Source organism: Triticum aestivum, chromosome 6A, assembly GCF_018294505.1.
Source record: "Triticum aestivum cultivar Chinese Spring chromosome 6A, IWGSC CS RefSeq v2.1, whole genome shotgun sequence".
NCBI classification, from domain to species: domain Eukaryota; kingdom Viridiplantae; phylum Streptophyta; class Magnoliopsida; order Poales; family Poaceae; genus Triticum; species Triticum aestivum.
The window spans coordinates 533,820,441-533,836,272 of record NC_057809.1 but is presented as its reverse complement, the minus strand read 5'-3'; positions in this window follow the sequence as shown (position 1 = coordinate 533,836,272).

The following is a 15,832-nucleotide window of genomic DNA, read 5'->3' as shown; positions in this document are numbered from 1 at the left end:
TAAGAAATGCAACTAATGAGTTAGTTGCAGGATGATGCATTACGAAACGAGTAAAGAGACTTGCCGGTAACGAGATTGAGCTAGGTATTGAGATACCGACGATCGAATCTCGGGCAAGTAACATACCGATGACAAAGGGAACAACGTATGTTGTTATGCGGTTTGACCGATAAAGATCTCCGTAGAATATGTAGGAGCCAATATGAGCATCTAGGTTCACTATTGGTTATTGACCGAAGACGTGTCTCGGTCATGTCTACATAGTTCTAGAACCTGTAGGGTCCACACGCTTAACATTCGGTGACGATCGGTATTATGACTTTATGTGATTTGATGTACCAAAGGTAGTTTGGAGTCCCGGATGTGATCATGGACACGTCGAGGAGTCTCAAAATGGACGAGACATAAATATTAATATATTGGACGACTATATTCAGATACCGGAAGTGTTCCGGGTGATTTCGGAGAAAACCGGAGTGCCGGAGGGTTACCGGAACCCCCCGAGAGAAGTAATGGGCCACATGGGCCTTAGTGAAGAGAGAGAGAGGGCCGGCCAGGGCAAGCCGCGCGCCCCCATCCCCTCTGGTCCGAGTTGGAATAGGGAAGGGGGGGCTCTGTTGGGTAACGTAGTAATTTCAAAAAAAATCCTACTCACACACAATATCATGGTGATGCATAGCAACGGGAGGGGAGAGTGTAGTCTACGTACCCTCGTAGACTGGCAACGGAAGCGTTGACACAATGCAGAGGAAGTAGTCGTACGTCTTCCCGATCTGACCAATCCAAGTACCGAACGTACGACACCTCCGAGTTCTGCACACGTTCAACTCAGTGACGTCCCTCGAGCTTCGATCCAGCAAAACATTGAGGGAGAGTTTCGTGAGAACGACAGCGTGATGACGGTGATTATGTTCTACCGACGCAGGGCTTCGCCTAAGCACCGCTACGATATGACCGAGGTGGAATATGGTGGAAGGGGGCACCGCACACGGCTAAGGAACGATCACGAAGATCAACTTGTGTGTCATGGGGTGCCCCCTTGCCCCCATATATAAAGGAGGGAGAGGGGGAGGTGCGGCCGGCCCTAGGGGAGCGCCTGGAGGAGTCCTACTCCCACTGGGAGTAGGACTCCCCCCTCTTGCCTTGTTGGAAAAGGAAGGGGGAAGGGAGAAAGAGGAAAGGGGGGCGCCGCCCCCGCTTCCTTGTCCTATTCGGATTAGGGGGGAGGGGGTGCGCGGCCTGCCCTGGCCGGCCCTCCTCTTCTCCCTAATGGCCCATGTAGGCCCAATAACCCCCCCCCCCCCGGGGGGGGGGGGGGTTCCGGTAACCCCCCGGTACTCCGGTAAAATCCCGATTTCACCCGGAACGTTTCCGATATCCAAATATAGGCTTCTAATATATCAATCTTTATGTCTCGACCATTTCGAGACTCCTCGTCATGCCCGTGATCATATCCGGGACACCGAACAACCTTCGGTACATCAAAACACAAAAACCCTAATTACGATAGTCACGAACTTTAAGCGTGCGGACCCTACGGGTTTGAGAACTATGTAGACATGACCGAGACACGTCTCTGGTCAATAGCCAATAGCGGAACCTGGATGCTCATATTGGCTCCTACATATTCTACAAAGATCTTTATCGGTCAGATCGCATAACAACATACGTTGTTCCCTTTGTCATTGGTATGTTACTTGCCCGAGATTCAATCGTCGGTATCTCAATACCTAGTTCAATCTCGTTACCGGCAAGTCTCTTTACTCGTTCTGTAATACATCATCCCGCAACTAACTTATTAGTTGCAATGCTTGCAAGGCTTAAGTGATGTGCATTACCGAGAGGGCCCAGAGATACCTCTCTGACAATCGGAGTGACAAATCCTAATCTCGAAATACGCCAACCCAACAAGTACCTTCGGAGACACCTGTAGAGCACCTTTATAATCACCCAGATACGTTGTGACGTTTGGTAGCACACAAAGTGTTCCTCCGGTAAACGGGAGTTGCATAATCTCATAGTCATAGGAACATGAATAAGTTGTGAAGAAAGCAATAGCAACAAACTAAATGATCAAGTGCTAAGCTAACGGAATGGGTCAAGTCAATCACACCATTCTCCTAATGATGTGATCCCTTTATCAAATGACAACTCGTGTCTATGGTTAGGAAACATAACCATCTTTGATCAACGAGCTAGTCAAGAAGAGGCATACTAGTGACACTCCGTGTGTCTATGTATTCACACATGTATTATGTTTCCGGTTAATACGATTCTAGCATGAATAATAAACATTTATCATGATATAAGGAAATAAATAATAACTTTATTATTGCCTCTAGGGCATATTTCCTTCAGGCTCCCCCTTTCCTTCTCCCTTTCCTCCTTCCTTTCCCCTCCTAGTAGGAGTAGGAAAGGGGAGTCCTACTCCTACTAGGAGGAGGACTCCTCCTCCTGGCGTGCCCTGCAAGGGACGACCGGCCTCTCCCCTTGCTCCTTTATATACGGGGGCAGGGGGCACCCTAGGACACACAAGTTGATTGTTCCAAGCCATGTGTGTTGCCCCCTCCACCATAATCCACCTCGATCATATCGTAGCGGTGCTTAGGCGAAGCCCTGCGTCGCTAGCAACATCATCACCGTCATCATGGCGTCATGCTGATGGAACTCTCCTGTGAAGCTCTGCTGGATTGGAGTTCATGGGACGTCATCAAGCTGAACGTGTGCTGAACCCGGAGGTGCCGTATGTTCGGTACTTGGATCGGTCGGATCGTGAAGACGTATGACTACATCAACTGTGTTTTCATAACGCTTTCACTTACGGTCTACAAGGGTACGTGGACGATACTCTCCTCTATCGTTACTATGAATCACCATGATCTTGCATGTGCGTAGAATTTTTTTGAAATTACTATGTTCCCCAACAAAAGTTCCCCGTTGAGGGGCAAACTGACCGCGGACTGGGTCTTCCTGAGCCCAACTTCTATCCTAGATGCTTGCTAGTTGTCAGCGAAGGAACTCTAACCCAGAAGCCCAAGGTGACTCTGACAGCTCCATGACTTGTTCATTTTTTTATTTTTGTGCTCTGTTGTTAGTTCGGTTGGAGGAGATTTTGGCTAGTTATGTTACGACATGGACTTTTCATTGTTCTTTGCCCTTCTATGGCCTTTTAATTATAATTTGGACCATGTTTTGTTCTACGATTTCTACAATGGAGTCGAAGATGGTTTCTTCATGATTTCTCTACAAAAAATTGTGAATCACACGTTTCTGCTAGTCAGTAGCAAGGAAGTGTTACAAAGAATGTCTTTCCTTTTTTCTTCATAAATTCCAAACTCCATCGATCCTTCTTTCAAAAAGACAAAATCGTTCAACTGGAAAAAAGATTAAAGTGTTCAAGAAAAGAAAGAAAGGAAAAGGGAAGAAAATGCAAAGCAACGGTGTCTCCTTCACCATGTGGTGCTCAGATCCCCAACGCTCACGCTGTAACGACCCCATACGACCATTATTCCCTTCACTCTACTCTATCTGTAACATCAATCATCCGCTCCACTCTACCTCTCCACTTTCACTCACTCCCCAACTCGCAGATGGCATTGGCGTTCCTTCCTTGTTGCTTTATGTTTTAGGTAAACCTTGAGGATGCAATGCATGGGAGTATTGGAGTAACAACATTACCTTCTTCACTACAGAGTTCTCACATATACCCTTTCTAGCACCATGTTTGAGGACTTAGTATAGCTTATACAATACTATGTGTGGTGGATTTTCTTGGAGTTCGAGAGTTTCTCTTTCGATCTGTGTAGTTTAACTATCTTTCACTAAGACATATTTTATTGCCTATGGTTATCAGAGATATTCTCGGTTATGGTTTTATGTTTTTTCTTGGTGGAGCATGGTGTTTCTTTATTCTTGTGTTATATATCATATGAATTGACATGTCGTGGACATCCTTCAAATAGAGGAGACTATGTCGAATATTTGTAGAAATTGGTGTTACCTTCACTTGCCAGTTTATGTAGTAGCACTACAAGCGCTAGCGCGCTTGGGGTGCTACAATGGGTGTCTAGATCTCGCTAATAGTTATTGACCTAAAGGTGTTCTTGACATGTCCCCTGTAGGGTCACACACTTGGCGACTGGCGATATGTAGAAGAACTAGGAGATAATGGTGAATGGGAGACTAGGCTTCCAAAAGTGTTTTGGATGGTCACAAAAGTGTTCTAGAAGATCTCAGGATTGTACCCGTGATACCTGGGAGCATCTCGGTATGCCTCGAAAGAGATATTCTAGAAGGTTCATTGCGGGCCAACCCTCGCTGTCTCGGGGGGCAAGAGGCACCACCAAGGGCCCAAGTCAGCCAACCTTGGGAGGCTTGAGGGGCAAACCCGGGAGTCTAAATTTGAGGAGTATTCCTTCCTGCATGGAGGAAAGCCCCCTCCCCCACCAAGTCGGTGGACCCCCCTTAGGCCATCAATATAAAGGGCCAAAGTCCGCACCAAGATCACTAAGTCAACCCCCTTCTACCATGTGTCTCGTCTCTCTCCTGGTCTATACTAGTTCTAGTCTGGTACGTCTCTAGGCTATCTCTATCCCTCTAGTTCTTCATGAAGTTCCTTTGTGTTGGTTCCATAGATTGTTGCGACACTACTAGATCGGTACACATGGATACCTCGGAGATGTCATCTTCAAGACTAGATCGGTGGATCGCCCCGGAGAAAGTTTCCGCGGTTGGGAGGTATAACCTAGCTCTGGGAATCAGCGAGCTTCATCGGCTCTCCCTCTTCTTATTTTGCGTGGACTGTTGGTGAGATCATTGTTACATGTACCTCCATACTTGGGATTGACCATGCATTTTTTAGTAGCACGTTCCCTTACACTAAATGGTGTCCCCGTATTAAAAAAATCTCTCTTCTGCTACTTCTATTGTCTTAACTAATGGTGTGCTTGGCAATCGGTATAAATGCAAAAGCGGAGTCAGACAAGGTGATCTTCTGCCACCACTTTTGTTTGTGCTATCAGCTGATTTTTGGAAACCATTTTATATGATGCCATGGAGAGAAGTGTATTGCAACCACCTGTCAGATTTTCCTCCAGCCTTGATTTCCCCATCCTGCATTATGATAATGAAACTCTTATCATCATGAAAGCCTATCCAGATCATTTGGAGTAGCTAAAAGACATGGTTGGTCTCTTGAAGAAAGCTTTTAACTATCAAAAATCTACCTCGTCCGTCCCATAATATAAGAGCGTTTTTGACACTACACTAGTGTAAAAATGCTCTTATATTATGCGACAGAGGGAGTAACTTAATTCCCCTTAATGTGGCTCAAGCTGATGTTCAGAACTTGTCTAATAGTTTAGGTTGTCTCATTGGGATGTTTCCATTTATCTATCTGGGGCCCCACTCAATTTTACAAAGATAAGAATGAAACACTCCATGTATATTATTGAAAGGATTCAGAGGAGATTAAGTGTTTTCTCACAATATCTGGGTTATGATAATAGACTTCTCATGGTCAATGTTGTCCTTTCCAATCGTCCTACTTTTATCATGAGTTATTTGCAGCTATATAGAGGCATTATTGGACAACTAGACTAGTATAGGAGGCACTACTTTTGGAGACGAAAACACTTGAAGAAATATCTTCCTCTTGCCGCTTGGGATTGGTCCGTAGACCTAAAAATAAAGGAGGGTTAGATGTTTTGAATCTATAGACGCAGAACACCTGCCTCTTGCTTAAAATGATTTACAAGTTCTTCAATCATATGGACATACCCCTGGTTAACTTGATTTGGAAGGCCTATTACCAACATGGGTTTCTAACTTCAACACATTTCCATTGAAGCGGTATGGAACTTTGAAGATCCTGCTGATCACTTCCTTTTACCTCTCTCAAAAGAGGCATATGAGCAATTATAGGAGATGATGCAACAACTCAATACTTTGTGCCTAAATAAAAATCCAGGTAGTTGGCAATTTCCACATTGTGTTGTTAGGTACCAAGTATGCAAAGCTTTACAAACTGCTCTCAGATGATCATGAAGTCTTGTCTATTCTCAAATGGATTGGAAGAGTTGTTGTCAAGTTAAACATCAAATTTTCTTTTGGTTGCTGATTCATAACCGGTTGAACACTATATATAACTCTTCTTGAGAGAAAGGACTTCTTTATTCCTGACTATACATGTGTTATGTGCGGCATGCATTTCATTGGGACCCGAGATTACCTCTTTTTACATTGTCCATTCGCTCAGATTTGTTGGTCTTATTTATGTCCCACCCGGGACGCTACACATGGAGGCATTCAGGATGAAAATTGATCGGCTCAGGCATTCGCTGAGTGTTCCTTCATCACTGAAGATTATCATAGAAATCACACGGGCTATACGGAATACTCATAATGACTTCATTTTTAAAGGCATTGCTTCTAACCTTTATGCATGTAGGGAAAAATCAACGAAGAGCTTCAATGGATCATCTTCAAAGCAAAAAAAGAAGGAACACAATAATTTTGAGAACTGAGTCAAAGCTTTTAGATAGTTCTTCTTTTTGAATAGTTTGTATTGCTTACCACATGTGTCACATGGTTTCAGATAGCTCTTCTTTATACATGATGTTGTTGTATTTTGTTCAGTTTGTATATCCTACTAGTAAGATGCCCGTGCGTTGCATGGAACATCAAGATCTTGTGGGAGAAAAGGATGAATGAGGAAAGATCTTATCTGCAAATGTGGAGAGGAGTGCGGGTAAATTGTCATAGTTTCCTTCCTATCCGTTAGATATAGATTGGACGGCTTAGAGCATCTCCAGCCGTTGCCTCCCCAGGAGGCATAAAAATCGCCGCCTGGGGCGAGCTGGCGGTAGAATAGGCGCTGGGGGCGGTTGGGCATCTAGCCGTCGCCCCCAGTCACCGATATCGGCCCATTCGTGGCCGCTTTTCAGCATAGATAAATAGAAAAATGGCCCGCTATCAGCGAGAAACGGCTCATATTTGGCGTGGTTCGGCATTGAATTCTCAACATAAATAATTTTTTGTCGCATAGTTCATCACAGAAAATCAAATAATTCAACAAAATAGTGCAACAACAAATAGTTCAATACAAATTATATAGTTCAACAAATAAAAACTCATATTTCATCACACGTCGAGCTCGGCGTCGCCCTTGATCCTTCATGGGTGCTCCACCAGATCCTGCTGCAATTGATGATGCACTTGTGGGTCTCGGATCTCCTGACGCATACTGAGGTAGGCAGTCCAGGTTGCTGGTAGCTGGTGATCAACTTCGGCTAGAGGACTCTGCCTGTAGTATGGTTCAATGTCAAACACTGGCTCTTCCTGCTCGCTCTCGATGATCATGTTGTGCAAGATGTGAAGGAAATAAGCCCTAGAGGCAATAATAAAGTTATTATTTATTTCCTTATATCATGATAAATGTTTATTATTCATGCTAGAATTGTATTAACCGGAAACATAATACATGTGTGAATACATAGACAAACAGAGTGTCACTAGTATGCCTCTACTTGACTAGCTCGTTAATCGAAGATGGTTATGTTTCCTAACCATGAACAAAAGAGTTGTTATTTGATTAACGGGATCACATCATTAGAAGAATGATGTGATTGACATGACCCATTCCATTAGCTTAGCACCCGATCGTTTAGTATGTTGCTATTGCTTTCTTCATGACTTATACATGTTCCTATGACTATGAGATTATGCAACTCCCGTTTGCCGAAGGAACACTTTGTGTGCTACCAAACGTCACAACGTAACTGGGTGATTATAAAGGAGCTCTACAGGTGTCTCCAAAGGTAAATTTTGGGTTGGCGTATTTCGAGATTAGGATTTGTCACTCCGATTGTCGGAGAGGTATCTCTGGGCCCTCTCGGTAATGCACATCACATAAGCCTTGCAAGCATTGCAACTAATGAGTTAGTTGCGAGATGATGTATTACGGAACAAGTAAAGAGACTTGCCGGTAATGAGATTGAACTAGGTATTGAGATACCGACGATCAAATCTCGGGCATGTAACATACCGATGACAAAGGGAACAAAGTATGTTGTTATGCGGTCTGACCGATAAAGATATTCGTAGAATATGTGGGAGCCAATATGAGCATCCAGGTTCCGCTATTGGTTATTGACCGGAGACATGTCTCGGTCATGTCTACAGTGTTCTCGAACCCGTAGGGTCCGCACGCTTAAGGTTTCGATGACAGTTATATTATGAGTTTATGAGTTTTGATGTACCGAAGGAGTTCCGAGTCCCGGATGAGATCGGGGATATGACCGGGAGTCTCGAAATGGTCGAGACGTAAATATCGATATATTGGACGATTATATTCAGACATCGGAAAGGTTCCGAGTGATTCGAGTATTTTCGGAGGTACCGGGGAGTTACGGGAATACGACGAAGAAGCAATGGGCCTTAATGGGCCTTAGTGGAAAGGACCAGGAGGTGGCGCGGGCCCCTCCCAAGCCCAGTCCGAATTGGACAAGGGGTTTGGGGCGCGGCCCCTCTCTCCCTTCCTTCCCCTCTTCCCCCCTTTTCCCCCCTTCTCCTAGTTGGACTAGGAAAGGTGGAAACCTACTCCAACTAGGAGTAGGAATCCTACTCCTCCTTGGCGCGCCCACAAGGGCCGGCCGGCCTCCCCCTTGCTCCTTTATATACGGGGGCAGGGGGCACCCCATAGACACACAAGTTGATCCACGTGATCATATTCTTAGCCGTGTGCGGTGCCCCCTTCCACCATAATCCTCGATAATATTGTAGCGGTGCTTAGGCGAAGCCCTGTGACGGTAGTACATCAAGATCGTCACCACGCCGTCGTGCTGACGGAACTCTTCCCCGACACTTTGCTGGATCGGAGTCCGGGGATCGTCATCGAGCTGAACATGTGCTAGAACTCGAAGGTGCCGTAGTTTCGGTGCTTGATCGGTCGGGCCATGAAGACGTACGACTACATCAACCACGTTGTGCTAACGCTTCCGCTGTCGGTCTATAAGGGTACGTAGATCACACTCTTCCCTCGTTGCTATGCATCACCATGATCTTGCGTGTGCGTAGGAAATTTTTTGAAATTACTACGTTCTCCAACAGTGGTATCAGAGCCAGGTTTTATGTGTTGACGTTATATGCACGAGTAGAACACAAGTGAGTTGTGGGCAATATAAGTCATACTGCTTACCAGCATGTCATACTTTGGTTCGGCGGTATTGTTGGACGAAGCGGCCCGGACAGACATTACGCGTACGCTTACGCGAGACCGGTTCTCCCGACGTGCTTTGCACATAGGTGGCTGCGGGTGACAATTTCTCCAACTTTAGTTGAACCGAGTGTGGCTACGCCCGGTCCTTGTGAAGGTTAAAACAGCACCAACTTGACAAACTATCGTTGTGGTTTTGATGCGTAGGTAAGGTTGGTTCTTGCTTAAGCCCGTAGCAGCCACGTAAAACTTGCAACAACAAAGTAGAGGACGTCTAACTTGTTTTTGCAGGGCATGTTGTGATGTGATATGGTCAAGACATGATGCTAAATTTTATTGTATGAGATGATCATGTTTTGTAACCGAGTTATCGGCAACTGACAGGAGCCATATGGTTGTCGCTTTATTGTATGCAATGCAATCGCGCTGTAATGCTTTACTTTATCACTAAGCGGTAGCGATAGTCGTGGGAGCATAAGATTGGCGAGACGACAACGATGCTACAATGGAGATCAAGGTGTCGCGCCGGTGATGATGGTGATCACGACGGTGCTTCGAAGATGGAGATCACAAGCACAAGATGATGATGGCCATATCATATCACTTATATTGATTGCATGTGATGTTTATCTTTTATGCATCTTATCTTGCTTTGATTGACGATAGCATTATAAGATGATCTCTCACTAATTATCAAGAAGTGTTCTCCCTGAGTATGCACCATTGTGAAAGTTCTTCGTGCTGAGACACCACGTGATGATCGGGTGTGATAGGCTCTACGTTCAAATACAGCGGGTGCAAAACAGTTGCACACGCAGAATACTCAAGTTATACTTGACAAGCCAAGCATATACAGATATGGCCTCGGAACACGAAGACCGAAAGGTCGAGCGTGAATCATATAGTAGATATGATCAACATAGTGATTTTCACCAATGAAACTACTCCATCTCACGTGATGATCGGACATGGTTTAGTTGATTTGGATCACATGATCACTTAGAGGATTAGAGGGATGTCTATCTAAGTGGGAGTTCTTAAGTAATATGATTAAATTGAACTTAAATTTATCATGAACTTAGTCCTGGTAGTATTTTGCAAATTATGTTGTAGATCAATAGCTCGCGTTGTTGCTTCCCTGTGTTTATTTTGATATGTTCCTAGAGAAAATTGTGTTGAAAGATGTTAGTAGCAATGATGCGGATTGGATCCGTGATCTGAGGTTTATCCTCATTGCTGCATAGAAGAATTATGTCCTTGATGCACCGCTAGGTGACAGACCTATTGCAGGAGCAGATGCAGATGTTATGAACGTTTGGCTAGCTCAATATGATGACTACTTGATAGTTTAGTGCACCATGCTTAATGGCTTAGAATCCGGACTTCAAAGACGTTTTGAACATCATGGACCATATGAGATGTTCCAGGAGTTGAAGTTAATATTTCAAGCAAATACCCGAGTTGAGAGATATGAAGTCTCCAACAAGTTCTATAGCTAAAAGATGGAGGAGAATCGCTCAACTAGTGAGCATGTGCTCAGATTGTCTGGGTACTACAATCGCTTGAATCAAGTGGGAGTTAATCTTCCAGATAAGATAGTGATTGACAGAATTCTCTAGTCACCATCACCAAGTTAGTAGAACTTTGTGATGAACTATAATATGCAAGGGATAACGGAAACAACTCCCAAGCTCTTCGTGATGCTGAAATCAACGAAGGTAGAAATCAAGAAAAACATCAAGTGTTGATGGTTGACAAGACCACTAGTTTCAAGAAAAGGGCAAAAGGAAGAAGGGGAACTTCAAGAAGAACGGCAAGCAAGTTGCTGCTCAAGTGAAGAAGCCCAAGTCTGATCCTAAGCCTGAGACTAAGTGCTTCTACTGCAAAGGGACTGGTCACTGGAAGCAGAACTACCCCAAGTGATTGGCGGATAAAAAGGATGGCAAAGTGAACATAAGTATATTTGATATACATGTTATTGATGTGTACTTTACTGTTTATAGAAACCCCTCAGTATTTGATACTAGTTCAGTTGCTAAGATTAGTAACTCGAAACGGGAGTTGCAGAATAAACAGAGACTAGTTAAGGGTGAAGTAACGATGTGTGTTGGAAGTGGTTCCAAAATTGATATGATCATCATCGCACACTCCCTATACTTTCGGGATTAGTGTTGAACCTAAATAAGTGTTATTTGGTGTTTGCATTGAGCATGAATATGATTTGATCATGTTTATTGTAATACAGTTATTCATTTAAGTAAGAGAATAAATTGTTGTTCTGTTTACATGAATAAAACCTTATATGGTTACACACCCAATGAAAATAGTTCATTGGATCTCGATCTTAGTGATGCACATAAACATAATATTGAAACCAAAAGATGCAAAGTTAATAATGATAGTGCAAACTTATTTGTGGCACTGCCGTTTAGGTCATATTGGTGTAAAGCGCATGAAGAAACTCCATGCTGATGGGCTTTTGGAATCACTTGATTATGAATCAGTTGATGCTTGCGAACCATGCCTCATGGGCAAGATGACTAAGACTCCATTCTTCGGAACAATGGAGCGAGCAACAGATTTGTTGGAAATCATACATGCTGATGTATGTGGTCCGATGAATATTGAGGCTCGCGACAGGTATTATTATTTTCTGTTCTTCACAGATAATTTGAGCAGATGTGAGTATATCTACTTGATGAAACATAAGTCTGAAACATTTGAAAAGTTCAAAGAATTTCAGAGTGAAGTGGAAAATCATCGTAACAAGAAAATAAAGTTTCTACGATCTGATCGTGGAGAAGAGTATTTGAATTACGAGTTTGGTCTTCAGTTAAACCAATGTGAAATAGTTTCACTACTCACGCCACCTGGAACACCACAGTGTAATGGTTTGTTCGAATGTCGTAATCGTACTTTATTTAATATGGTGTGATCTATGATGTCTCTTACAGATTTACCGCTATTGTTTTGGGGTTATGCATTAGAGACAGCTACATTCACGTTAAATAGGGCACCATCTAAATCCGTTTGAGATGACACCGTATGAACTATGGTTTAGCAAGAAACCTAAGCTGTCGTTTCTTAAAGTTTGAGGTTGCAATGCTTATGTGAAAAAGTTTCAACTTGATAAGCTCAAACCTAAATCAGAGAAGTGTGTCTTCATAGGATATCCAAAGGAAACTATTGGATACACCTTCTATCACAGATCCGAAGGCAAGACTTTTGTTGCTAAATTCGGAAACTTTCTAGAGAAGGAGTTTCTCTCGAAAGAAGTGAGTAGGAGGAAAGTAGAAAACTTGATAAGGTAATTGTACCTTCTCCCTTATTGGAAAGTAGTTCATCACAGAAATCTGTTCTTGTGACTACTACACCAATTAGTGAGGAAGCTAATGATGATGATCATGTAACTTCAGATCAAGTTACTACCGAATCTCGTAGGTAAACCAGAGTGAGATCCGCACCAGAGTGGTACGGTAATCCTGTTCTGGAAGTCATGTTACTAGACCATGACGAACTTGCGAACTATGAGGAAGCGATGATGAGCCCAGATTCCGTGAAATGGTTTGAGGCCATGAAATCTGAGATATGATCCATGTATGAGAATAAAGTATGGACTTTGATGGATTTGCCCGATGATCGGCAAGTCATAGAAAATAAATGGATCTTCAAGAGGAAGACGGACGTTGATAGTAGTGTTACTATCTACAAAGCTAGACTTGTCGAAAAAGGTTTTTGACAAAGTTCAAGGTGTTGACTATGATGAAATTTTCTCACTCGTAGCGATACTTAAGTCTGTCCAAATCATATTAGCAATTGCCGCATTTTTATGAAATCTGGCAAATGGATAAACGAAACTACATTCCTTAATGGATTTAAAGAAGAGTTGTATATGATGCAACCAGAAGGTTTTGTCAATCCTAAAGGTGCTAACAAATATGCAAGCTCCAACGATCCATCTATGGACTGGTGCAAGCATCTCGGAGTTGGAATATACGCTTTGCTAAGTTGATCAAAGCATATAGTTTTATACAGACTTGCGGTGAAGCCTGTATTTACAAGAAAGTGAGTGGGAGCACTACAACATTTCTGATAAGTATATGTGTATGACATATTCTTGATCAGAAATAATGTAGAATTATTCTGCAAAGCATAAAGGAGTGTTTAAAAGGATTTTTTCAAAGAAAACCTCGGTGAAGCTGCTTACATATTGAGCATCAAGATCTATAGAGATAGATCAAGACGCTTGATAAGTTTTATTGCAATAAGTACATACCTTGACAAGATTTTGAAGTAGTTCAAAATGGAACAGTCAAAGAAAGAATTCTTGCCTGTGTTACAAGGTGTGAAATTGAGTAAGGCTCAAAACGCGACCACGGCAGAAAATAGAATGAGAATGAAAGTCATTCCCTATGCCTCAGCCATAGTTTCTATAAAGTATGCCATGCTATGTACCAGATCTATTGTATACCCTACACTGTGTTAAGCAAGGGAGTACAATAGTGATCTAAGAGTAGATCACTGGACAGCGGTCAAAAATATCCTTAGTGGAATATTTCTCAATTATGGAGGTGAAAAAAAGGTCCGTCGTAAAAAATTACGTCGATGCAAGTTTTGACACAGATCTGGATGACTCTAAGTCTCAATCTAGATACATATTGAAAGTGGGAGCAATTAGCTAGAGTAGCTCCGTGTAGAGCATTGTAGAAATAGAATTCGCAAAATACTTACGGATCTGTATGTGACAGACCCATTGACTAAAATTATCTCATAAGCAAAACATGATCACACCTTAGTACTCTTTGGGTGTTAATCACATAAACGATGTGAACTAGATTACTGACTCTAGTAAACCCTTTGGGTATAGGTCACATGACAATGTGAACTATGGGTGTTAATCACATGGTGATGTGAACTATTAGTGTTGAATCACATGGCGATGTGAACTAGATTATTGACTCTAGTGCAAGTGGGAGACTGAAGGAAATAAGCCCTGGAGGCAATAATAAAGTTATTATTTATTTCCTTATATCATGATAAATGTTTATTATTCATGCTAGAATTGTATTAACCGGAAACATAATACATGTGTGAATACATAGACAAACAGAGTGTCACTAGTATGCCTCTACTTGACTAGCTCGTTAATCGAAGATGGTTATGTTTCCTAACCATGAACAAAAGAGTTGTTATTTGATTAACGGGATCACATCATTAGAAGAATGATGTGATTGACATGACCCATTCCATTAGCTTAGCACCCGATCGTTTAGTATGTTGCTATTGCTTTCTTCATGACTTATACATGTTCCTATGACTATGAGATTATGCAACTCCCGTTTGCCGGAGGAACACTTTGTGTGCTACCAAACGTCACAACGTAACTGGGTGATTATAAAGGAGCTCTACAGGTGTCTCCAAAGGTAAATGTTGGGTTGGCGTATTTCGAGATTAGGATTTGTCACTCCGATTGCCGGAGAGGTATCTCTGGGCTCTCTCGGTAATGCACATCACATAAGCCTTGCAAGCATTACAACTAATGAGTTAGTTGCGAGATGATGTATTACAGAACGAGTAAAGAGACTTGCCGGTAATGAGATTGAACTAGGTATTGAGATACCGACGATCAAATCTCGGGCATGTAACATACCGATGACAAAGGGAATAAAGTATGTTGTTATGCGGTCTGACCGATAAAGATCTTCGTAGAATATGTGGGAGCCAATATGAGCATCCAGGTTCCGCTATTGGTTATTGACCGGAGACGTGTCTCGGTCATGTCTACAGTGTTCTCGAACCCGTAGGGTCCGCACGCTTAAGGTTTCGATGACAGTTATATTATGAGTTTATGAGTTTTGATGTACCGAAGGAGTTCGGAGTCCCGGATGAGATCGGGGATATGACGAGGAGTCTCGAAATGGTCGAGACGTAAAGATCGATATATTGGACAACTATATTCGGATATCGGAAAGGTTCCGAGTGATTCGGGTATTTTCGGAGGTACCGGGGAGTCACGGGAATACGAGGAAGAAGCAATGGGCCTTAATGGGCCTTAGTGGAAAGGACCAGGAGGTGGCGCGCATCCCTCCCAAGCCCAATTCGAATTGGACAAGGGGTTTGAGGTGCGGCCCCTCTCTCCCTTCCTTCCCCTCTTCCCCCCTTCCCCCCCCCCCTTCTCCTAGTTGGACTAGGAAAGGTGGAAACCTACTCCAACTAGGAGTAGGAATCCTACTCCTCCTTGGCGCGCCCACAAGGTCCGGCCGGCCTCCCCCTTTCTCCTTTATATACGGGGGCAGGGGGCACCCCATAGACACACAAGTTGATCCACGTGATCATATACTTAGCCGTGTGCGGTGCCCCCTTCCACCATAATCCTCGATAATATTGTAGCGGTGCTTAGGCGAAGCCCTGCGACGGTAGTACATCAAGATCGTCACCACGCCGTCGTGCTGACGAAACTCTTCCCCGACACTTTGCTGGATCGGAGTCCGGGGATCGTCATCGAGCTGAACGTGTGCTAGAACTCGGAGGTGCCCTAGTTTCGGTGCTTGATCGGTCGGGCCGTGAAGACGTACGACTACATCAACCACGTTGTGCTAACGCTTCCGCTGTGCTAAC